The sequence below is a fragment of the Dermacentor variabilis genome, chromosome 11, assembly GCF_050947875.1.
Source record: "Dermacentor variabilis isolate Ectoservices chromosome 11, ASM5094787v1, whole genome shotgun sequence".
Lineage (NCBI taxonomy): Eukaryota > Metazoa > Arthropoda > Arachnida > Ixodida > Ixodidae > Dermacentor > Dermacentor variabilis.
In genome coordinates this window covers 30,717,806-30,741,386 of record NC_134578.1, presented here as the reverse complement: position 1 = coordinate 30,741,386, position 23,581 = coordinate 30,717,806, and the positions used below count along the sequence as shown (strand labels likewise).

The 23,581-nt window shown below is 48.0% G+C and overlaps 1 pseudogene; it reads right to left on the bottom strand.

The window, feature by feature from the left end:
* Positions 1-346: 346 nt before the first annotated feature.
* LOC142563182 (juvenile hormone acid O-methyltransferase-like) lies at positions 347-5,992 on the bottom strand (annotated as a pseudogene).
* Between the last annotated feature and the right edge of the window lie 17,589 nt (positions 5,993-23,581).

The window sequence follows — 23,581 nt, the reverse complement described above, 5'->3', positions numbered from 1 at the left end:
CGTTATTTGGCGTAACGTACGCAGACATTTTCTTTTTGGTTCTCGCGCTCTGAAACATTAAAAAGTCGGAGTAACTTCTCATTCGGTTGAAACGCATCTTTTGGCGGTAAACCATAATTTGAGCATAAGCAAGCAGATCATTAGTACAACTCCTAAAGTATCGCTCGTGGAACTAATGCAGCCATCGGAGCACCTACGGGGTCACATCTGCCATCCATAAAAGCACCAGGTAACTGAAATTTCTCAGAACTTTGCAAGCACGGGCAAAAGCTCGATGCTCCTGAAACCTCGTGTTAGTGGATTTCACTGTGAATCGTTTGGATGAAAGTATGTAATAATACATTGTTTACGTTTTTATCTTTCTTGCGTGAATGACATACAGCGATGGTCTGGCAGAGTACGCACTCTCGCTGGTCCACTTCAGTACTTCCGCAGTGACATCGTTCCTGAGAGCTTCTCTTTCTTCGGGAGTGGCCAAGGACCAGGCGGGGTTCAACGATAACTGCATATCTGAAAGCGATAGATTGAAGGGAAACTGCAAATTGCATTTTTTTTCTCTTTGCCATGCATCTGAATTTCCAGATAAGCCGGATATTGTGCGCATAATTTTCTTACGCAGCAACTTTAATTGTCCACTCTTCTAGACTGTAACAATAATAGCTGTAGTTTGATTTCCTTTCGTTGCCTCCTACCAACGCCAATTCTTCGCTTTTTATTTGGGTTCTTGCTTTTGAATATATAATTGCGAAAGATAAAAAGATTTAGAGTAACTGCTTTCTCGTATTAGCCCTATATTTTTCGGCCTCTATGTTTTTTTTTCCTTTGGTGCGAGCATACTAGGTCGTGCCTAAAAAAGAAATCTGTGAGTTTGTGCACGATTGCTCTGTCTCTACTTAGTGGGTGACATGTTTGACATGTTCTACAACATTGTAAACGCGCATTGTCTTTGCGTTTTTTGCACATCCAAATAGACACCCACACATTGAAATACGCATCGAATGCACGGATCTAACAATATAGTCGAAAATGGCTAGGTTCAAAGACAAGTCTATTTACAGTCTCGCCAGGAATGCAATTAGCACCTTAGCAGAGGATAAAGCAGACGCAAGGAGCCGTCACTGTCCAACGACATTCCGCAGTTCAAAGCGTGTGTCTTAACGTAGTTTGACGGGTTCTTTTAAGGGGCTCTGAACCACCATACCGGCTTGGTTAAAACACAGATTATGCGGGTAGTAAACGCTGCTGGGAGTATCTGAGCCAAATTCTGCACTCGCTCGCGGTGCGTGGGAGCCACAAGCGGAGCACGAAGTCATCTTTTTCTCAAACATTGTCTTCTCAACAGAAGCCGTCTCCTCACTCTCTTCCGGCTGCTATATTTCGTCATTTAGCAAATTCCTATACGCGGCTGCTACTGGTCAATTGCTGACATCGGTCAAGCAGGATGTTCGGGTCAGTGCGTTTCTTCCTAGCTGTTATTGCGTATATTTGTTGACGCAGTTAAACAAACAAGCTGAATAAAGAAGAATCAGTGTTTCGAATTTCGATAACAATTATGGGCTTGCGGTAGAAGCCGACTATCGTCTGCCGAGGCTCGGCCGTGGCCGCCCGTGTAGGTACTGAACTTAGGCCACTCGCCTTATCGATTTCATGGCCATCGGGTATCGCTAAAGTTGGATCAGCTTTAAACACTCAGCTAGCCTCTAACCACGCGAAATGTAACGTCAGACCACACGTGCGCCTGCCAGCATATGCCCCCGCTCCTGGCCGCTCCTGGCCAGACGCATCGACAGATATATCGCTTCGTATTGAGCATTTGGGAGCGCTTCTAAATGCACAAGTTGGATGTTACTACTGTCCGTCGGTCAAGCTGGTGCAAGACAAAGCTGGCCCGCGCAGCGTAGCACGGCCAGACTGGACCACGTGAGCGCGAGCGCTCGCTTTGGCCCTGTCGCACTCAAAGCAAACGCTGCGTATACGCACGGCAGTTTCCTGTGGCTGCGTCTGCTGCGTATGGCCTCCGAGATAGCGTGTGTTGTCAGGTCTTGCTCAGACTGTACCGTTCGGCGCACAGCAAACGAAAAATGTAATGTGGTGATCGCGCACGGCCGCCCCTAGATGGCGCTGTTAGCTGAGCGATCCAGCGCACACTTAGGCAGCTGTAGAAGGCAGTTCGGGCCAGATGTCAGCGTGCGCACTGCCTCTCTGTTCCCGTGTTACGAAAGGTTTTCACTGCATATTTCCCAGGCACTTTTTCACCACTGCCTCGGAAATTTTGCCGTCTCAACCAGCTAGTTCTTAGTGCCTGTATATTTTCCAAGTACTGTTCTACATTGTCATCCATTGATTTTGTAGTATTGATGTATGTTTAATCATTTCGTTTTGTAAACAGATCATGTGTAGATTCAAACACCATTCTGTGAATTGGTACCTTATCGTACATGACATACATTAGTTGTTGTTGCCTCAATTGTCTTGCTTCGTGTAATTTTTTATTTCGTTTGTGCACTTTGCACTGCGTTGATTCAGTAATTGATATGCCACTTTGATATGTCATGCTGTTTGAAAGGTCGATGAAAGGTGCTTGTTAGCGGCTGTTCATGCCTTCTAATCGTCTCATGACGAACTCTTGCAGAAGTATACTACTTCTACATGGCCACGTTAATGTATTGGGAGTATGTATGAAAAAGAGAAGTTAATACATTTGAGAGGAAATAGCTGGCAGACCGCGCTTTGCCCCTCGCACACCTTCAGGCGTCAATTACTAATGAGCGAATGATAATACAGCACTGCAAAATCCTGTTTTTCTCTCCACAACCAAGTCGAAACAACAGTACTGGAGCGCTCGAAAGCTTCCTTGACCCATAGAAAAGCCTCGGTGCGAGCACCCCGGTGCGGTGAAGGAGCCTGCTACACCCACCACTGAACTTTCACTCACTCCGTCCGAATGGGCCGGCCGCAGCAAAACCTGCCACCGCGCCCAAATCTCGGAGGCCATGTGGTACGTAACGTAGATACCGCGGCCACAGCGAGGGTGCCGCGACTAGCCCGTTCGCTGAGCTCACTCCGGGTCGCTGAGGACAACCGCTTGCTCTGAGCGGTCTCTGCGGGTGACGTGGCTCGAGGCTCATGGCGACCCTGAGCGAGCACCCACATCCATTGGAACAGGTCATCTGCTTCGCGAGTTGCACACCTTCGAGGTGTGTCGCCGTCATAGTGGAAGCACGTTACAAGCGCACCTAAAGGCGACGTTTCGTTCGATCATCGGAAATTGCTTGATTTCCGTAGAGATAAGGGCCAATTGAAATGTGCTACTTGCCGCTCGGAGCGACAAAGCCGAGCGTAGCTATCCGGTACATTTTAGCACTGCGAAGGGCTGAGACACCACGAAATCATCCGTAAGCTGAGGTCGAGTCTCTGGGCTTGGCGCGTCACAGGCGCCAAAATCGGAAGCAGTGACATCTTCATGAACATCCAAAATGAAATAAAAACTGCCGGCCGCATCTAGTTGGCGGAGTGTTGTGGGCACACCCCGCTTCACCGTTGCCTTCGCGGGGCGAGGCACTGAAGAAGGAACGGAGAGCACCATGAAGGGCATCATGGGCGCGCGACCTTTGATACCCAATAACTCTGCTTCTGCTGAACTCGTGGAAGTCTAGCGGCAAATTATTTTTGAAATAGTCATTTTTAACTGCACAGGTATTTCTTGGTCCCTTTACGAAAGCTCAGGGCTTCCACTAACCCCCTTAATGTAGGGACTTACCTATGTGTGCTTCTGGTTTGCCGTAGTTTGGCTGTACATAGAGGAGCGCGCAGGTGCTGGGTTCCCGACCGGCATGACGCAGGATATCTTGGGCGTAAGATATTCTCGCATCGTCATCCTCCAGGTCTTGACTTTTGGGCACGAAGCCTTCGAACATCTGATGGAAGCAAAACTGTTATATGGTACCTCTGACACGGTGGTCGAAGTTGCAACACAGCGGGGAAGGGAGGTACTGGTCGCCAATACTAATAGAGAATTCCGAGACTGCATGTTTCAAAAGGCTGCCAATCGATATGTCTGCTTATTATTACTTACTGGGTTGTCCTTTCTTGGTTCAATACACGCAAGTGTGAAGCCTGTTTTCTTTACTGATTTACTTGTTTGTTCGTTTTTTTTTTTCACTGAGAACCTCAAGCCACGGAGTTCTAAGCTGGTGCCGCATACAAAAGTTCCCCGGAGAACACCCGTATGTGCTTTGGCAAACAAGAATGGTACTGTTCAAATGAAGGAGAGCTAGAATCCGTTCAAATTGAATTATTCAAGGAAAAAGAACGCATGCATTGAATGGCCAGAAAACGCAGTTTTCTGCACTGCATTTTAGCAAAGTGCGGTGAATATTTCAATGCTAAATTAGAGCTTTTACACCATCGCCAAATTTCGCAAACATTTTAGTGAAACAACAAGGCATTGCGCTGCATATATGGAGTATTCTTATTTTCTAAATTCGTGTATGAATATTGTGTCCTTAGCATAAGTTCACTGGCTGACTTCAATTCTACATTTACAGCATCTCCCGTGAAGTAATACAGTCTATGGTTAAAAATTAGCAACCTTCTCCAAATACTAAGGCTCGTAATTGTCGCGCAAATTCTTATGTCTCCCGCTGCAACTGGTCAGTACAAATTTCTTTAAATTTTTTCTCAGGTACTCTAATCTTTAACTATTGGAGCCTTTCGTGGCAACAACACAGATTACAGCTGGTGTGAAATACAGGCTCCGTGGGAGGCTGCCGTGCCAGTGCGCCGGAAAAAAAAATAGTAAACAACCTAACAGGCCAGAGAGCCGGCTGCTTCAATCTTTTCATATTTAATCTGTTAATGTTTTCTAGGAAAATATAAATAATTTACGTTTGCATAAAAGAATTTTGTATCCACTGTTAAAGAATTCACAAAATCATATATATGTCATGCACGTAGAAGTTTTTTACGCGCAGTTGTGTCATTAGAGTATGTTAACATGTACATACGTGTAGTATCCTTATGCCAGCTCTTGCAGTGCTGTCATTCAACGTGTGGGCTCTCATAGTGAATTTCGCACTTTCACTAGCTTGCAGGTCTGTGGATGTTTGCGGCTGTTTGTGCATTTTCGTGTGCACACATGCACTCTCTTCCGCGCCTTTTTTTTCCCTGGTGCACGTGCATATCTTTGAACGTGCTCCTATCAGAAGTTCTCGCGCTTTATTATGATTATATATATATATATATATATATATATATATATATATATATATATATATATATATATATATATATATATATATATATATATATATATATATATATATATATATATATGCATTCGCCAGCGACAATGAGCAGCCGGGACCGCGTAAGAATGCCACCCGGTCCTTTACTATAAGACAACATAAAGAAGCTAAAAGCTAAAAATTTTTACGTTTGAAAACTTCCTCCAGCGATCCAACTTCGCCTCTTTCCTCCAAAGCATCCTCGTGGGCGACCAGGCGGGAAAGACCAGAAGACACTCTCTGCGAGAGGTCAGCAGCGTCGACACGTTCTTCATAGCCTGCGCCTGGTCCTTGACCCAGTTAAGGCAAAAGAAGGAGTATATGCGGTCAAACTTGTCATACTTCTTGGCGAAATCGCTGATGTCATCACCAATGTTGAGGTAATCGAACTATATGCTGGGGTGCGTGCAATGCTGCCGAGCATAGGCCAACATATCTTCTGAGGCGTCGACCGCGATGACTCTTTTGCGGGTGGAAATCGCGAAAGGAGCCAGTCGCGGGTGAAGTCTCCGATACCACAGCCGATGTCCAAGAACTGATGGCCTTCAGTGTCTTGAGACGAAAATGCCATCTGAAGCAGGTCTAGAACCTTTAGATTCAATTCTCGCTGCCGATCATCGTTGTTGACGTACAGCTCCGAGTTGTACCTTGGATTCCTGGATGGCTCGCTCGGCATGTTTCTTGGTGTGATCCTCAGTACGGCCAATGTGTGCTGCTGAAAAATAAAAGTGAAAAAAGTTTCAACATATGCACTTTGCTGACATGTGTGCGCAGCTTGAGTCATGCATCCTTGAAAGCTGCTATCAAAGACGTCACCCTTTAGAAATGCCCACCTCGCATTTAATACTACAAATTGGGGCATTTGAAGCGCAACTCTTGGGCGCCCGTTCTTACGTTGAGCAGGAGCGTCCCGCGGCGTCCCAGCCAAACCGAGCGAACAAGCACAGCGAAAGATGAAAGAGTGAACGCAGAGCGTAGCGGAGGATGAAAGACTGCGATAGTGAAGAGAGCGCGAGGAAGAAGGCGGAGGAGTAGGGTATGGCGAAAGCGTGAGAAGAAAACCGTAGTGCCACGCAAGACGGGCTTCGTGGCAATGTCCGTTACGAGGTGGTGCCAGAGTAGCGCGCCGTCGTCTGTTCACCCATGACGCCATCGATAAGGCATGCGGTGAGCGCGTCCACCAATACCATGTATGAAAACAAAGCTCTCTGCATGAGTGGAGGTCCGTCTGAGGCTGCTGCTGTGAATCGCGCCCACGCGTCCCCCAAGCGCAGCCTCCCGCGCTCTCCCGAGTAGCGAGGTAATCGCGCCACACTTCACTCCGTTTACGTTGTGACGCACAAGACAGATTGTCCGCGACAGCCACGCTACTCACAGCGTTCTCTTCCTAATATAAGCCGTGTAGCCATATAACCACAATGCAAAATACCGACCCGCATACTTCTTTCTCGTACAGAGCGGCGCTCAAATTTCGCATTAGGAAGTGCCGTAATCGTCCGTGAAATTTTAGGCATAAATAGGTAAATAAATAAATCAGATTGGACCATATTATTTGGGCAACATGAGCTCTTCTAATACGCTTGTAATACTTATTCTGGAAAAGAGTGCATTGCACTTCTTTTATGGCGTTTTGTGTGTAAAACCGCGACCCTACTATGAGGGCCGTCGTAGAGGAGGACTCCGAAATAAATTAAACCACCTGTGGTTCTTTAACGTGCGCCCAATGCGCAGTACATAGATATTTTAGCATTTCGCCTCTATCAAAATGCGGCGGCCGCAGCCGGGATTCAAACCCGCGAATTCGTGCTTAGTAGTGCAACGCCAAAGCCACTAAGAAGCCAGGGCAGGTGCTGCCCTTAATGCAATCACTTTTCTTTCATTTATTGAAAGTTTACCACAGTGTTATCAGACTCTCTATAAACTACTCAGCCCGTGTACTAACTTTAGCATCCGGTATTCCATGCACATTTCTTGTCCGCTTTATGTTATTCTTGTCATTACCACGGTATTAAAATTGTATCTGATGTATGACAGTGTGTTATCGCATTTTTGTTGGATACCTTTATGGACTACTCACGGGAGAAAACAGACTCGGCTTGAAAGACAGTCTGCTTCAACAAGGTGACTGGGAGAGACGAGCGTGTGTATACATATTCGAAACATGTTAAATGGAATAACCATATTTTTTCATAAAACATATATGTAGCATGGCTACATGATGACAAAATAGGTATAAGCTGTAAAAGGCAACTTCAAGTAATTTTCAGGATAGTAAGAGTTCATCATTTTTATATATGCTAACCGAGGAGTACATACAAAGTACTCTCAACGGAGCTTACGGTGGGAGGAAACAGGTTTTCCGCAAAAGTGCGTTTAGTTTTCATAAAGGAAAATTTGTTATACTGGCATCATAAAATAATTGTAATGATCAAGCAACCAAAAAAGTTGTTTTTAAAGCATCTCATAAGTGTTGTTTTTTTCATCTACCTGCTTTCCTTGCTTATATATTTGGTTCACTTTTCATATTGTTTTTTTTGTGACAGATAGACGAACTGGGGCAAAAAATACCAAAGGCTAAGAAAGAGCTCTTACACCCATCAATAGTATCATTTACGTAGCAGGTAGCGTACATTTCTACGATGTAACAAACGATGTAACAATTTTTTTCCTCGCCCAGACATCACGAAAACAGGCATACCTCTCAAACATTTATGTCGAATCCATTTTGAACTATTTATATGCTGCAATAGCATAAACGCAATTAATATCAAATAATTTGCTTGCCTCAAAAAAGAAGAAAAGACGCTGGCAGGAACGCACAAGTATCTATAACAAACACCATCGTCTCATATTGCAAAAAAAATATCAGTGGTCATTGCGTATGAACACTGCTCCCACTCAAAACGGTTGCGTTGAATTCTCGTGGCATGATGTACCCCACCTCTTATGTAACATCCCTGATAAAGGGGCCCTTAAGGAAATAAACTGACCTAAATCGTTTCCTTAAACGCACTTGGCATTGTTATAACGTAAAGTTGCTCCAAACTTTTCTAGTCCAGTTTTGCAACCACCTTGCACGATTAGTTAAAATGTTTGCGGGCTGCCGCATACCCAGAGACGATTCAAAGTCTTGTGCATGATCGTTGAGTAAAGGGGTACAAATGGCAAGACTATACGCAAGTTAATTGCTAAAACTGAAAGTGCTGTTCGTTTAGTTGGGAGGGTATCAAATCCGCATCATGGACTCAAGGAGGATAACCTCATGCGACTAATGCATGCCTTCGTTCTGTGCCACTTTACATACGTGGCAGCCATGCATCGATGGAAACGGGCAGAGTGGGATAAATTGAATGCAAAGCTTAGGAAGATTACTAAGCGCGTTCTCGGGTTACCCGTATACACTTGCACAGAGCGCTTAATTCAGCTTGGCATTCATAATACTCTCGAAGGGATTGCAGAGGCCCAGGAGCGCGCACAGCTAACTCAGCTCACAACAACGAAACCAGGGAGGTCCATTTTGCAGGACCTCGGATATCACCCCGACAGAGTAGCGGAGGAGTTTTCTAAAGTTCCTCTGACGATTCGTGAGAACATTACGGGCGCGCCCATACCTAGGAACATGCATCCCGATCATAATCGCGGTAGAAGGAGGGCAAGGGCAGCCAACCTCCTTAGGCAAATACACAGCGATCAGCGACAGGTCAGCTTTGTGGATGCCGCTTCTTGTAAGGGACGTCGGGCGTTCACCATCGTCACTGTTGATGGTCGGCAAGGAATCACCAATGCTGCTTCGGTTCGGACGAGGGACTCCGAAATAGCTGAACAAATGGCTATTGCACTAGCCCTGCTGGATAGCTCACTGGATGTCATCTATAGTGATTCAAGATCTGCAGTCAGAGCATTTGAAGAAGGCACCGTTGCCAAACAGTCCCTCAGACTTCTTGGGGGCAATGCAATCACGCACCACTTAATTTATTGGTTTCTCGCACATCAGGGTGAGATAAAGGGTGCTCCTCCCAACCTCAACGAGTCGGCTCACGGCGCTGCGCGTGAACTTGCCCACCGGGCTACCCTTGACCAATCGGAAGCCGACTCCCCAGAGAACAGGGACACGCCCTCCACCTACAACGAGATTACTAAACACTACTATCTCAGCCGTAGAACCTACTTTGTTCCTCATCCGCAGCTCAATAGAGCTCAAGCATTAACGCTCCGTCTACTACAAACGGATACGTATCCCAATCCGTCGCTCTTACGTAAAATCTATCCGGATACTTACACCAATGCTACCTGCCACGATTGTGGAGAAATTGCCACGCTAAACCACATGCTCTGGCGCTGTGCCCGGTCACGCTCTATCATCGATAACAGCTCGGCCAGATGGGAGGCGGTTCTCCGAAGCCCTCTTCTGGCTGACCAACTCTGTGCTGTCCAGCAGGCCCACGATGCGGCTGAGAGGCTCGGCCTTCCGGTTCCCACGTGGGAGCGGCCCGCTTCGTGAAGACTCACGATCTGCAGGACTTCATTAAAGTTTTGCCATACCATACCGTACCATACCCCTACTTCGCTTGTCTGTCACGCGACGTCAGGAAAACCGCGAAAGCTCTTCATCGGATTTCACGTGCACAAACTGAATATGCCTGATCAGATTGAACAAAAGGAAACCACTATTTCTGGATCTAAGCCTTTTTCACCATCAGCCCTCCGCAATTAGTCAAAAGTTTTCGGGCTGCGCCCACTTCACCTGTCTGACACGTGACGTCCTAAAACCGCGAAAGCTCATTGCGTCAAAGTGCACATAAAATGTGCTCATTAAAGTTGTATTAATCTGCCGAACAAAATTGCATTTTTCCCCGGAACAGCTCGACTCTGCCCCGTTCAGAAATAAATAGAATATGGCTGCCTGTTGATCGCTCTGGCACTGGCTACTCGAAGCTGCCGGGGAGAATGGATATATTTGCGTATAATAAAAATTTCTGCGTGGCAGTACAGCGTTTCCGAGCCCTTTCAACATCTAAACAAAATAACTATGCCATATTGCTATCGCCGAGGATCTGTTTAAGCTGTGTTTCTTGCTCTTCCGTTGCAGAACGCCGTAATTATCTACCAGACACCGAAAGCTAAGCAAGAAGAAGCAAGCCAGTAGCAGACGCTTGTGCCACCGGCTTCATCAGGTTATCTACGTACACAGTGCTAGCCCGCCCGCAGTGAAACTCTCCAATTCCGCGTGCTCTTCGCCTCTGGTCAGCCAATAAAGATATATAAGAAAAACCTTCCAAGTAAGGGAATGCTATTTGCTGTGAAAGCAAACAAAAGTGACCTCCTGGAATCGAGGAGAGCGCTTCATTTACCTGTTCAAACAACGCTGCGAGTCACTGCCCAATGCTTGAACCGGGGGTTATGCAAATGTAGGGAGATCGGGATAAACAAGAATGGAACGCGACAGCGTTCCCGTCGACCCGCCAAGGGGTGTAAGACAATGGGCTACGGCGCAGCGACTACGCGCCCCGCATCGGACGCGGTGAGCGTCGAGCAACGCAGCGTTCGGCGCGACAACGAAATGTGCGCCTGAGCAAGCGACGCACGCCTGAGCCTTAGAAACAGCTCGTTTCTAAGGCAACACCGCGTTCACTAGAGGCGCTTTTGTACCGCTTTGAAGCATCGAACTCGTGGCTCAGTGTGTGTTTGAGCAACGCGTTGCCTCAATTCGTTGTGTCCTCCGATTACAGCACAGGACCTAGGCCCAGAGGCTTCCTGCGAGAAGTCGTATTGGCCTTTGACTTCCTACATACGCGCTTTTCATTGAATTACCTTGCATCTATTAAACGGAAAAGACTGTACAAAGATTTACTTGATGTATCATTGCCTGTGCCTGTCTATCGTTCAATGTACCGCGTTGAATCCAGAGGAGGAAATGTGCTCAAACGAGTGAAGCGGATGCCGATACGGTCATCCGCAAAAACCTTTTTCTTCCATTTACACAGTGGAACGCTCCCAGTGAAGCCATGGCTAAGAGAAAGGGGAATCTTTGTGCCGTGGTCTGTAAACTGCTCAAGATGCAGGCAACCAGAGACGATTGAGCATATCTTTCTTGATTGTTCAGATGCAATGTTCTTGTGGGACATCCTACAAAGAACGTTGAAAAAGGAATTACCGATAACACCGTACGGCATCCGCTTCTTGCCAACTGAGAACGCAGATGTGCCATGTGACATGTTTATGGCAATATGTTTACATAGCCTGTGGAAAACAAGAATGGATGAGCGTCATGAGAGGCTTGTTATTCATCCTGCGAGAGAGCATTTCATTGAAAGCGTGCTATATCTGCGTGAAGCTTATAAAACGAGAACAGAACCACCCGAATGGATGCATATATTGGATGAACTAGCGGTAATCAAGTCTTTTTAACTATTCGCAAGGGCCCAAGACGGTCATTGCTTTTACCATTATGAAGTGTATCTGTTTATGCCGTATGTGTACGTCGAAGACCGGCAATAAAGAAAAAAAAAAATCTCGTGGCTCAGTGGTAACGTCTCCGTCTCATACTCCGGAGACCCTGGTTCGATTCCCACCCAGCCCATCTTGGAAGTTGCTTTTTATTTATGAAGTGCCTGCCGTGATTTATCGCTCACGGCCAACGCCGCGGACGCCGACACCGACGCCGACGACACCGGCTTTTCTGCGACACGAGCTCCTTAACGCTATCGCGTTAAAACACATTACAATAGCTTTGCGTTATTGGGTCCCTCAATACGCTAAAAATTTGAACAAACGCAAAAAGAATTATAGCTTGCTTGTATCCACGTGACTTTATTTTGCGATTTACGTCTACCAGAAATTACTGAAGGTCAAAACTGCAATCCAAGCTACGGGCGCTGGAAGAACTTCAGTAAAGAAGAGTATCCCCGTAGTCAATCGTTTAAACTTTTTTTTCGTGAAGTGGAACCCTCCAAGCTCTAACCAAGCTACGCAGCTGCTAGGTTCCGGTGTAGCTGTGTCTAGTATGTAGCGCACAACAGCCTCTTTATAGGTGAGGCACCAGGACTGTGCAGCTGTGCACATACAGCTTAAAGTACACGTGCCATTGGATATCTATTTTGGTGCGGCGTGTTTAACAAGATTAATTTCACAAATAAAACACAATGTGGTTGTGTGGCCGCTTTTGGTGGTGTTAACCTTGCCATCAACGCCGGCAACTTCTGTGCCCTCAACTCATCGAGATACAATGTTTGAGAAAGCCCGCGGTTCGATGTTTGAAGATGGCTTTAGGTAATGAAACAAAATTTCTCTGCTTTGAATGTCGAGAATCGGCGGCGGGGCATTGGCAGTGGGAAAACAAGTGGTCCGTGAGTCAGAGCATGACATGCATAGCCTTGTCACCACAGACCAAGACCCGTATGGTACGAGGAAAATTACGCCGAAAAAGGCAAAACGCGCCGCACGCGTTTCTTTTCCGGTAGCCTTGAACCTGTCACCTAGAGTAAAACATCTTTGAGTTTCCGGCGAAAATGCGTTTAGGTTGAAAGAAAAAGCAAGCTTTTAGGGCCAGTGTTACAGAAAGAAAAGCAGTGCTCGGCATCCGGAAAGTATGCAGTAGTCTCGCAAGCACGTGTCTTGAGCACATGTCAAGGTTTTTTTCCTAACCACGCCGCTTTACGGATTTTATTTTTCCCTGAGGGATCCGACCAAAGGTCCCGTGCATGGGTTCGAAATAATATAGCCGTGCACTTGAAATTATATAGCAACACAAAATTATCTTGGTTTCATCGTGAGTGTCCAGGCTTGGAAGTTTCAGTGCGCAGAGAGCAATCCTTGCGTTTTAATCCTTAAACAATGTTATGATGTGTGACGTTCCTAACCTTCGATTGATGGTTCCGTTGTATTACGTCAAGCAAGTTAATAGTGCACTTCTTCCGTGTTACAAGCGCTGCTAGCTAGATAAACAAGGACATCGAATCGTCACACTGCTACCTAGAAGAAATAAGAATGGATTTGACTACGTGTGGTGGAACTGCGTAGGCAATCGCACGAAAGAACTTATGTTGTCTACTTCAACGGACGCGTTTGCCTCCCCTAGCCTACCGTGCTACCTTCCTCCTTGCCTGAGTCGATGCAACTGCTTGTTAATTAGACCATGCTAAATGCCGAGCATAATTTAGTATGCGTACTTGTCCTCTATATACGTGTAGACATGTATTACATCTAAAATGCATTAAGGCTCTTGTATCCTTGTGATATCTGAGAAGTGCTGCAAATTCGGAGGGTCGGTAAAGTTGCATAATGAATAAAACGAACTTATAACTGCGCCTGTTATATTCATTTCTTTTGTTATAACCAGTTATTCTTCGCTGTTAGTCTATAATTACGCATGTTATATCTCCTCAAAGAAAGTGAGAAGTGGTGATCAATACAAAGCTTCTGCAAAATACGCCAAGTTGTTTTATCATAGTAAGAAAAATGCATAGACGAAAATCACGAGGCATTCCACTCTATGAAGGTGGTTGACCAGCGACACTGTTTAGCACACGACACGGAAGTGACACATAATTTTGAACAAAGGTACGAACTCATTTAATGTCTTGATGGGTGGTCATCGTGATGAAAGCTACGCGCGCTCATTTATTGTCTTGATCGGTGCTCAGTATTTCACTCGCAACTGCATTCACATTCTTTGATAATGTGAAATGGATGCACGTTCACCGCTGGATGGTCGGTTGGGCCGGATCGGTGTGGCATCGCAAGGGATATGTCTGCAGCACGAAACACGTAAACCACTCCCTTACGGGGATATGAGCCATTGTTGATTACAGTTTTCGACATGCTGTTCTGTATGTTGTGTGCATGATGAGAAAGAATTCAAGCATTGTTCGCTTCACTTTGCTGAGTGCTTCTAGCCTCTCCCTTACGCTGCGATGAGCCATTGCGTTTTTGCTTGCTTACGGGAGTATGAATGCTTACAGGGGTATGAGAAATATACAATAATAGCTTTTGTTCACGGACAACGAAAATGCACCGAACTAGCCATAGCTTCGCTTTAAAAAATGGGTGCCTTAACTCTGTTTGCGATTGTGCATACGCCGCTAACTGGGTGTTTGTAGACGCTCACTAACAATCTAGGTCATCAGGACTATTAGGATTAGGAAGCATTATTAGGATCAATCCCATGGTTTCTTCGTTCATCAAACCTGGTAGTGCTGTACAATTTCGAACGACAACATAGTAAGAGTTATTGCTATTTTCTTCTGCGTAACCAAGCTATAAATCACGACATAAACATGCACGTGTTGCTATGGGGGAAGAGATATAATAGAATACATCAAGCGTAAGGGTGTGCGAAAATTCCAAATTTTGAACACGAATCGAATAGTCATTCCTACTCGATTCGTATTTGTTTCGAGAATTCACTATTCAAAATTGCCGAATGCTTTTTTCTGTTCCGATATTCTAGACTGTGAACAACACATTTGAGTGGTTCCAAACGTGAGGCATAAGAATGTTTGAGATTTAGACAGCCTACACGCGAATTTGTCTGGCCAGCCTCTCCGAATTTGCCTACTTTAGGAACAATGCGACGCGTTTTATTATCAATTTTCCACAATTGCCACTTCCGTATACACTCGGCCTAATGGGCCATCCGTTTCCTATGCTGTTTCTCGTAAGCTGGCCTAACTTACAACCTCCGTACACACTTGGCCTAACGGTCTACCAGTTTGTTGTGTTTTTTCTTGCAGGCTGGCCAAATTTGCCATATCCCAACATAGATGGCCTAATGGGCCTTCCATTTGTTCTACTTTTTCTGGCAGTCTGACCAAACTTGCAACCACCGAACCTACATGGCCTAACGGGCCACCTACATCTTGTGGATTTTCTGGCCGGCTGGTGAAACGGGCCACCTCCTTACACACTTCGGGTAATGGGCCCCCCATTTCTTGTGTTTTCTTCTGATCGACTAGCCAAATTTATCGCTCACGCATACACCTGACCTAACGAGCCCTCTGTTGATTGAGCTTTTTCTGACAGGGTAACCGAACTTTCCACCTCCATACACACTTGGCCTAATGGGCCCTCCGTTTCTTGTCCTGCTCTTGGAAGGCAGGCCAAACTTGCAACCTCCGCACACAATTTCCCTAACGGGCCCTCTTTTCTTGTGCTTTTTTGGCAGGCTGGCCAAATATGCCAACACCGTACACACGTGGCAAATCGGCCCTCCATTTCCTGTGCATCTTCTAGCAGACTGGTCGAACTTGCCACCTCTGTACACACTTGGCAGAACGTTCCCTCTGTTTTTGTGCTGTTTCTAGCAGGATGGCCAAACTTGCACCCTCCGCACGGAGTTGGCCTGACGCTCCCTCCGTTTATTGTGCTTTTTCTGGCAGGCTGCCCAAACGTGCAACCTCCGCACGCAGTTGGCCTGATGGGCCCTCTGTTTCTTGGGCTGTCTGGCAGGCTGGCCAAACTTGCCACCTCCGTTCGCGCTCAGGCTGACGGGCCCTCCGTTTCTTGTGCTTTTTTCAGGCAGGCTGGCCGAACTTGCCACCTCCGTATACACTTGGCGTAAGTGGCCATCCGTTCCTTATGCTGTTTCTGGTAGGCTGGCCGATCTTGCCACCTCTGTGCACACTTGGCCTCATGGTCCATCCGTTTGTTGTGCTTTTTCTGGCAGGCTGCCCGAATTTACCATATCCCTACATACATGGCATAACAGCCCTTCCAATTTCCTGCTTTTTCTGGCAGCCTGGCCGAACTTGCCACCTCCAGACCCAAGTGGCCTAACGGGCCTTCCACTTCTTGTGGCTTTTCTGGCAAGCTCGGCAAACCTGCCACCTCCTTACACGCTTGGCGTAATGGGCCGTCCATTTATTGTGTTTTCTTCTGATCGCGTGGCCGAAATTATCACCCCCGCGCACATTTTGCCTAGCAAGCCCTGCGTTTCTTGAGATTTTTTGTAGGGTGGACGATCTTGCCGCCTCCATAAACACTTCGCCTAACGGGCCCTCCGTTCCTTGTGCTCTTCCGGGCAGGCTGGCCAAACTTGCAACCTCCACACACAATTGGCCTAACGGACCATCTGTTTCTTGTGCTTCTTCTGGCACGCTGGCCGAACTTGCCACCTCCATACACACATGGCCTAACGGGCCCTTCCTTTCTTGTCCTGCTCTTGGAAGGCTGGCCAAACTTGCAACCTGCACACACAATTGTCCTAACGGGCCCCTTTTCTTGTGCTTCTTTGTCAGGCTGGCCGAACTTGCCAACTCCGTACACACGTGGTCAAACGGGCCCTCTGTGTCCTGTGCTGTTTCTGGCAGGGTGGCCAAACTTGCAACCTACGCACGCAGTTGGCCTGAAGGGCACTCCATTTCTTGGGCTGTTTCTGACAGGCTAGCCAAACTTTCCACCTCCGCATACACTTGGCGTAAGTGGCCATCCGTTCCTTATGCTGTTTCTGGTAGGCTAGCCGAGCTTGCCACCTCGGTACACACTTGGCCTCACGGTCCATCTGTTTTTTGTACTTTTACTGTCAGGCTGGCCAAATTTGCTATATCCCTACATATTTCGCCCCACAGGCCTCACAAATTTCTGCTTTTTCTGGCAGCATGGCCGAAGTTTCCACCTCTGGACCCAGGTGGCCTAAAGGGCCTTCCACTTGTGACTTTTCTGGCAGGCTGAGCAAACATGCCACCTACTTACACACTTGGCGTAATGGGCCCTCCATTTCTTTTTCATCTTGAAGGAGTGGCCGAACTTTTCAACGCCGCACACACCTGCCCTAACGAGCCCTCCGTTTCTTGAGGTTTTTCTGTCACGGTGGCCGAACGTCCCACCTGCATACACAATTGGCCTAACGGGCCCTCCATTTCTTGTGCTGCTCTTGGAAGGCTGGCTAAACTTGCACCCTCCGCACGCAGTTGGCCTGACGGGCCCTCCATTTCTTGGGCTGTTTCTGGCAGGCTGGCCAAATTTGCCACCTCCGCATACGCTTGGCCTGGCGGGCCCTCCGTTTCTTGTGCTGTTTTTAACAGCCTGGCCGCATTTGCTACCTCCGTTCAACCTCGGCCTAACGGGCACTCCGTTTCTTGTGCTTCTTCAGGCAGACTGGCCGAACTTGCCACCTCTGTAGACACTTGGCGTAAGTGGCCACCTGTTCCTTATGCTGTTTCTGGTAGGCTGGCCGAGCTTGCCACCTCCGTGCACACTTGGCCCCACTGTCCATCCGTTTGTTGTGTTTCTTTTTGGCAGGCTGTCCAAATTTACCATATCCCTACATACTTGACCTAACAGGCCTTCCAGTTTCCTGCTTTTTCTGGCAGCCAGGCCGCACTTACAACCTCCGGACCCACGTGGCCTAATGGGCCTTCTACTTCTTGTGGCTTTTCTGGCAGGCTGGGCAAACGCACCACCTCCTTACGCACTTGACGTAATAGACCCCCCATTTCTTGTGCTTTGTTCTGATGGGGAGGCCGAACTTATCACCGCCCCACAGACTTGACCTAACAGGCCCTCCGTTTGTTGAGCTTTTTTCTGGCAGGGTGGCCGAACTTGCCACCTCCATAAACACTTTGCATAACGGGCCGTCTGTTTCTTGTACTGTTCCTGGCATGCAGGCCAAACTTGCAACCTCCATACACAATTGGCCTAACGGGCCCTCCCTTTCCTGTGCTTTTATTGGCAGGCTGGCCGAACTTTTCCAACTCTGTACAGACGTGGCCAAACAGGCCCTCTATTTTCTGTGCTTTTTCTGGCAGACTGGCCTATCTTGCCCCCGGGGTACACACTTGGCCTAACGGGCCCTCCGTTTCTTGTGCTGTTTCTGGTAGGCTGGCCAAACTTGCAACCTCCGCACACAGTTGGGCTGGTGGGCCCTCCGTTTCTTGGACTGTTTCTTCCAGGTTGGCCAAACTTGCCACCTCCTCAAACAGTTTGGCTGAAGGGCTCTCCGTTTCTTGTGCTTATTCAGGCAGGCTGGCCGAACCTGCCATCTTCGCATACATTTGGCATAACGGGCCATCCGTTCCTTACACTGTTTCTGGTAGGCTGGCCAAACTTGCCACCTCCGTACACACTTGGCCTAACGGTCCATACGTGTGCTGTACTTTTTCTGGCAGGCTGACCAAATTTGCCACTTCGGGCCCACGTGGCCCAACGGGCCTTCCAATTCTTTTGGCCCTTCTGACAGGCTGGCCAAACGTGCCGCCTCCTTACACACTTGGCGTAATGAGCCCTCTATTTCTTGTGCTTTCTTCTGATGGGATGGCCAAACTTATCACCGCCACACACACTTGACCTAACAAGCCCTCCGTTTGTTGTGCTTTTTCTGGTGGGCTGGACAAATTTGCCATGTACCTCCTACATACTTGGCCTAACGGGCCTTCAATTTGTCTGCTTTTTCTGGCAGGCTGGCCGAACTTGCCACCTCGGGCCCATGTGGCCTAACGGACCTTCCTTCCAATTCTTGTGGCTGTTCTAGCAGGCTGGGCAAACGTGCCACCTGCTTACACACTTGGCCTAATGGGCCTTCCGTTTCTTGTGCTGTTTCTGGTAGGCTGGCCAAACTTGCAACATCCGCACACAGTTGGGCTGAAGGGCCCTCCGTTTCTTGGACTGTTTCTTCCAGGTTGGCCAAACTTGCCACCTCCACAAACAGTTTGGCTGAAGGGCTCTCCGTTTCTTGTGCTTATTCAGGCAGGCTGGCCGAACCTGCCATCTTCGCATACATTTGGCATAACGGGCCATCCGTTCCTTACACTGTTTCTGGTAGGCTGGCCAAACTTGCCACCTCCGTACACACTGGGCCTAACGGTCCATACGTGTGTTGTACTTTTTCTGGCAGGCTGACCAAATTTGCCACCTCGGGCCCACGTGGCCCAACGGGCCTTCCCATTCTTTTGGCTCTTCTGACAGACTGGCCAAACGTTCCACCTCCTTACACACTTGGCGTAATGAGCCCTCTATTTCTTGTACTTTCTTCTGATGGGATGGCCAAACTTATCACCGCCGCACACACTTGACCTAACAAGCCCTCCGTTTGTTGTGCTTTTTCTGGTGGGCAGGACAAGTTTGCCATGTTCCTCCCACATACTTGGCCTAACGGGCCTTCAATTTGTCTGCTTTTTCTGGCAGGCTGGCCGAACTTGCCACTTCGGGCCCATGCGGCCTAACGGGCCTTCCTTCCAATTCTTGTGGCTGTTCTAGCAGGCTGGGCAAACATGCCACCTGCTTAAACACTTGGCCTAACGGGCCCTCCGTTTCTTGTGCTGTTTCTGGTAGGCTGGCCAAACTTGCCACCTCCACAAACAGTTTGGCTGAAGGGCTCTCCGTTTCTTGTGCTTATTTAGGCAGGCTGGCCGAACCTGCCATCTTCGCATACATTTGGCATAACGGGCCATCCGTTCCTTACACTGTTTCTGGTAGGCTGGCCAAACTTGCCACCTCCGTACACACTGGGCCTAACGGTCCATACGTGTGTTGTACTTTTTCTGGCAGGCTGACCAAATTTGCCACCTCGGGCCCACATGGCCCAACGGGCCTTCCAATTCTTTTGGCTCTTCTGACAGGCTAGGCAAACGTGCCACCTCCTTACACACTTGGCGTAATGAGCCCTCTATTTCTTGTACTTTCTTCTGATGGGATGGCCAAACTTATCACCGCCGCACACACTTGACCTAACAAGCCCTCCGTTTGTTGTGCTTTTTTTGGTGGGCTGGATAAATATGCCATGTCCCTACATACTTGACCTAACGGGCCTTCAATTTGTCAGCTTTTTCTGGCAGACTGGCCGAACTTGCCACCTCGGGCCCATGTGGCCTAACGGGCCTTCCTTCCAATTCTTGTGGCTGTTCTAACAGGCTGGGCAAACGTGCCACCTGCTTACACACTTGGCGTAATGGGCCCTCCTTTTCTTGTGCTTTCTTCTAATGGGGTGGCCAAAGTTATCAACGCCGCACAGACTGGACCTAACAAGCCCTCCGTTTGTTGAGCTTTTTTCTGGCAGCGTGGCCGAACTTGCCACCTCCATAAACACTTATTCTAACGGGCCCTCCTTTTCTTGTGCTCTCTTTGACAGGCTGGCCGAACTTGCCAACTCCGTGCACATTTGGCCAAACGGGCCCTCCGTTTCCTGTGCTTCTTCTGGCAGACTGGCCGAACTTGCCACCTCTGTACACACTTGGAATAACAGGCCCTTCGTTTCTTGTGCTTTTTCTGGCAGCCTGGCCGAACTTGCGACCTCCGTACGCAGTTGGCCTGACGGGCTCGCCGTTTCTTGTACATTTTATGGCTGGCTGGCCGAACTTGCCACTTCCGTACACACTTGGCCCAACGGTCCCTCCGTTTGTAGTGCTTTTTCTGGCATGCTGGCCGAATCTGCCAGCTCCGCGCAACTTGCCCTAACGGGCCTTCCATTTCTGCTGCTTTTTCAGGCCGGCTGGCCAAACTTGCCACCGCTGGTCACACGTGGTCAAACGGGCCCTCCGTTTCTTGTGCTTTTTCTGGCAGGCTGACCGAACGCGCCACCCCCGTTAACACCTGGCCTAACAGGCCCTGTGTTTCTTGTCCTCTTTCTGGCAGGCTGGCCGAACTTGGCACATCCGTCCACACTTGGCCTAACGGGCCCTTCATTTCTTGTGCTTGTTTCGGCCGGCGAGCCGATCTCGCCACCTTTGTAGACATTTGTCCTAATGGGCCCTCCGTTTCTTGTGCTCTTTCTTGGAGGCTGGTGGAACTTGCTACCTCCGCACACAGTTGGCCTAACAGGCCCTCTATTTCTTCTGTTGTTTCTGTCAGACTGGCCGAACTTGCCAGCTCCGTACATACTTGTTCTAAGCGCCTTCCTCTTCCTTTGCGGAAGACCAGCCCCTCTCTACTGCCTTCCCGTCGCATCCAGCTACAAACATGTCTGAATGGTCACTACAAGCAGCTGCTTCTGGAACCATGCTATGCACCTCTGACCGCCGCTCAATAGGGAATATGCCTATCGGTCTCAGAGTCTCCTCCTATGTTCTTGCCCTGAAAGTGCCCATAATAGAGACGGATTGCCTTGGTTCCATCAGCGTTAGCTCCGACTTATTGTAAAAGCCATAGCTGACTTGCTCTGGCAGGCTGGCCGAAATTTCCGCCTCTGGACACACCTGGCCGTTCCCTGAAAGCTGTCGCGTATACGGATTCAACAGCTGCAGGTTCCCATCGCAATCCCGAATTGGGGCAAATATTACCCGTCTCTCACAGTTTCTGGACATGTGTCCTTTTTCTCCACAGCTGTAAGAAACAACTCTTCTGCTTCTCCAACGCGCGTACAGCGTCAGCGGGCACCTTCGTTTTTGGGCTACTTTAGGTGCATGGCCTTCCTTTTACTGATGCATGGCGGAGGAAGTTGAAGCCTCCGGTTTGGAATTCCAACATAAAGACTTGTTACCCTCTGTCTCCCCGGAGCCAAATCATGATTTGGCGCTTGTTTCAGATCGTCGCGGCATACTGTGAAAACTTCGCACCGTGTTGTAACCCTCGGCGAATACTCCCGCTTTCTCTTTTAGGCTTTCGAAGTTGGCGTGATATGCTCGACCAAAGTGTCTTAACAAAACCATCTTAGCTCACGCTTTCTCTTAGCTCAAACTGTTCATGAAACACTTAGAGATACTAAACGGGATCAGCGCAGGTAATTTCTCGCTCCGCAAGTCCCAGTTGACACCCTCTTTCTCACTCACTCTTTCAAAACCAATGAGAAATTAACCATATCCTCGGCTGCCCATAAAGTGTCGAGTTGGCGTCGCGCTATCTGCCACCTAAGCATCAGACTTTTATGCTCAAGCTCTTCCATTTCAGAGCGAGCCGTTGTGCTGCCTCTTCCTCGCGTATCTCGTGCTGCTCTGCTTCACCCTTGCGCCTTTCTGCCTTCTTTCACTCACACCTCTCGCGCTCCTCTGCCTTTTTCTTTCTTTCGAGAATGGTTTCCCAAGTTTCGTCAGCTTCCTCGACAGTGACTTCTGCCTTCGTGACGCTGAGAACCGTTTTTCTTTATTTTTGCGGAGCCGGCGGAAATGCCCAACTATTACAATTTACAAGGAGGTCCTGCACTTAGAATACCACCGCTGCTACCACTGTTGTGAAGTCGGGCTCCATGCGTTCATGAAGTTTCCATGCATGGTGCCCTGCCAGGTGACGGGTGAAAGACAGGGTCCGAGCGACGTTTAAGGGATGAAAAAAGGATTATATTCAAATACACATGACTGAGTTTTACAAAGACGGCTGCCACTCTCGGAACACACTACATGATACGACGATCCCACATCTTCGCATTACGCGAAAGCATAGTGCGAAGTTGTTTTTTTTTCATCCAGTTTCATTGCCATCAATTTAAACGTAATGCGAAGACGTGGGATCGTTACCCACCTGCAGCAATTTGTTTCTTCATGCACTTTTATTTTCATTAATTTATCGTTTCTTTACTGCAAACAGTGAGTACAAGTAACTTCCCCTATGTTGTCCTTGGTGTCAGTTGGCTTCTCAAGATATGATTTATAAAAAATCGGGCCCCTGGGTTAATTCCCTTTCGTTCCGTTCATTGGATATATATATATATATATATATATATATATATATATATATATATATATATATATTTCGTGGTGGGGTTCGTAGAGTTAGCCGGGCCCCCCCAGCCCACCCACCCCCCGAAAAAATGATAGCTTTCCATCTAGGGACATGGCATGACAGATCCTAGCTTGCCATACAAAGCATTACTTGACGTGATTTAAAATTCGTTCATGCCATGATTTATTTGTTCTATCACTTTTCTTCGCCAACCGTCCATCCTCATTTCTCATGCTTGCCTCAGCCTGGTGCATATTAGTTTCACCATGAGTACATCTTAATGCAATATCTGGGGTCACAGTGTTTGCCTCGTCTAATGAAAGCTGAAAGGAAATACATATTATGAAAAAGGTGAAGCACACTTATGCTTCACCTTTAAAGGGGCCCTGACCCACCCTTCGGGCTTGGTGAAATAACATAGTCTGCGGGTAGCATACGCTGCTGTGAACATCTCAGCCAAATACTGCTGTCGTACCCAGTCCGTGCAGCTCGCAAGCGTAGCGCGAAGTTACCTTTTTCTCAAACGCTCTTGTTTCAAAAACACCTTGTTCCTCGCTCTTTTCTGTGTGCTTTATTTCGTCATAAAGCACACGCCAATATGCGGCTGGTATTAGTCGCTGAGCTCGGCTACACCGCGGCCGCCGCGAGGTGCCGCCACGAGTCCAGCGGCTAAGCGCACTGCGGCTCTCTGAGGACAGCCACGTTTGGCTTAC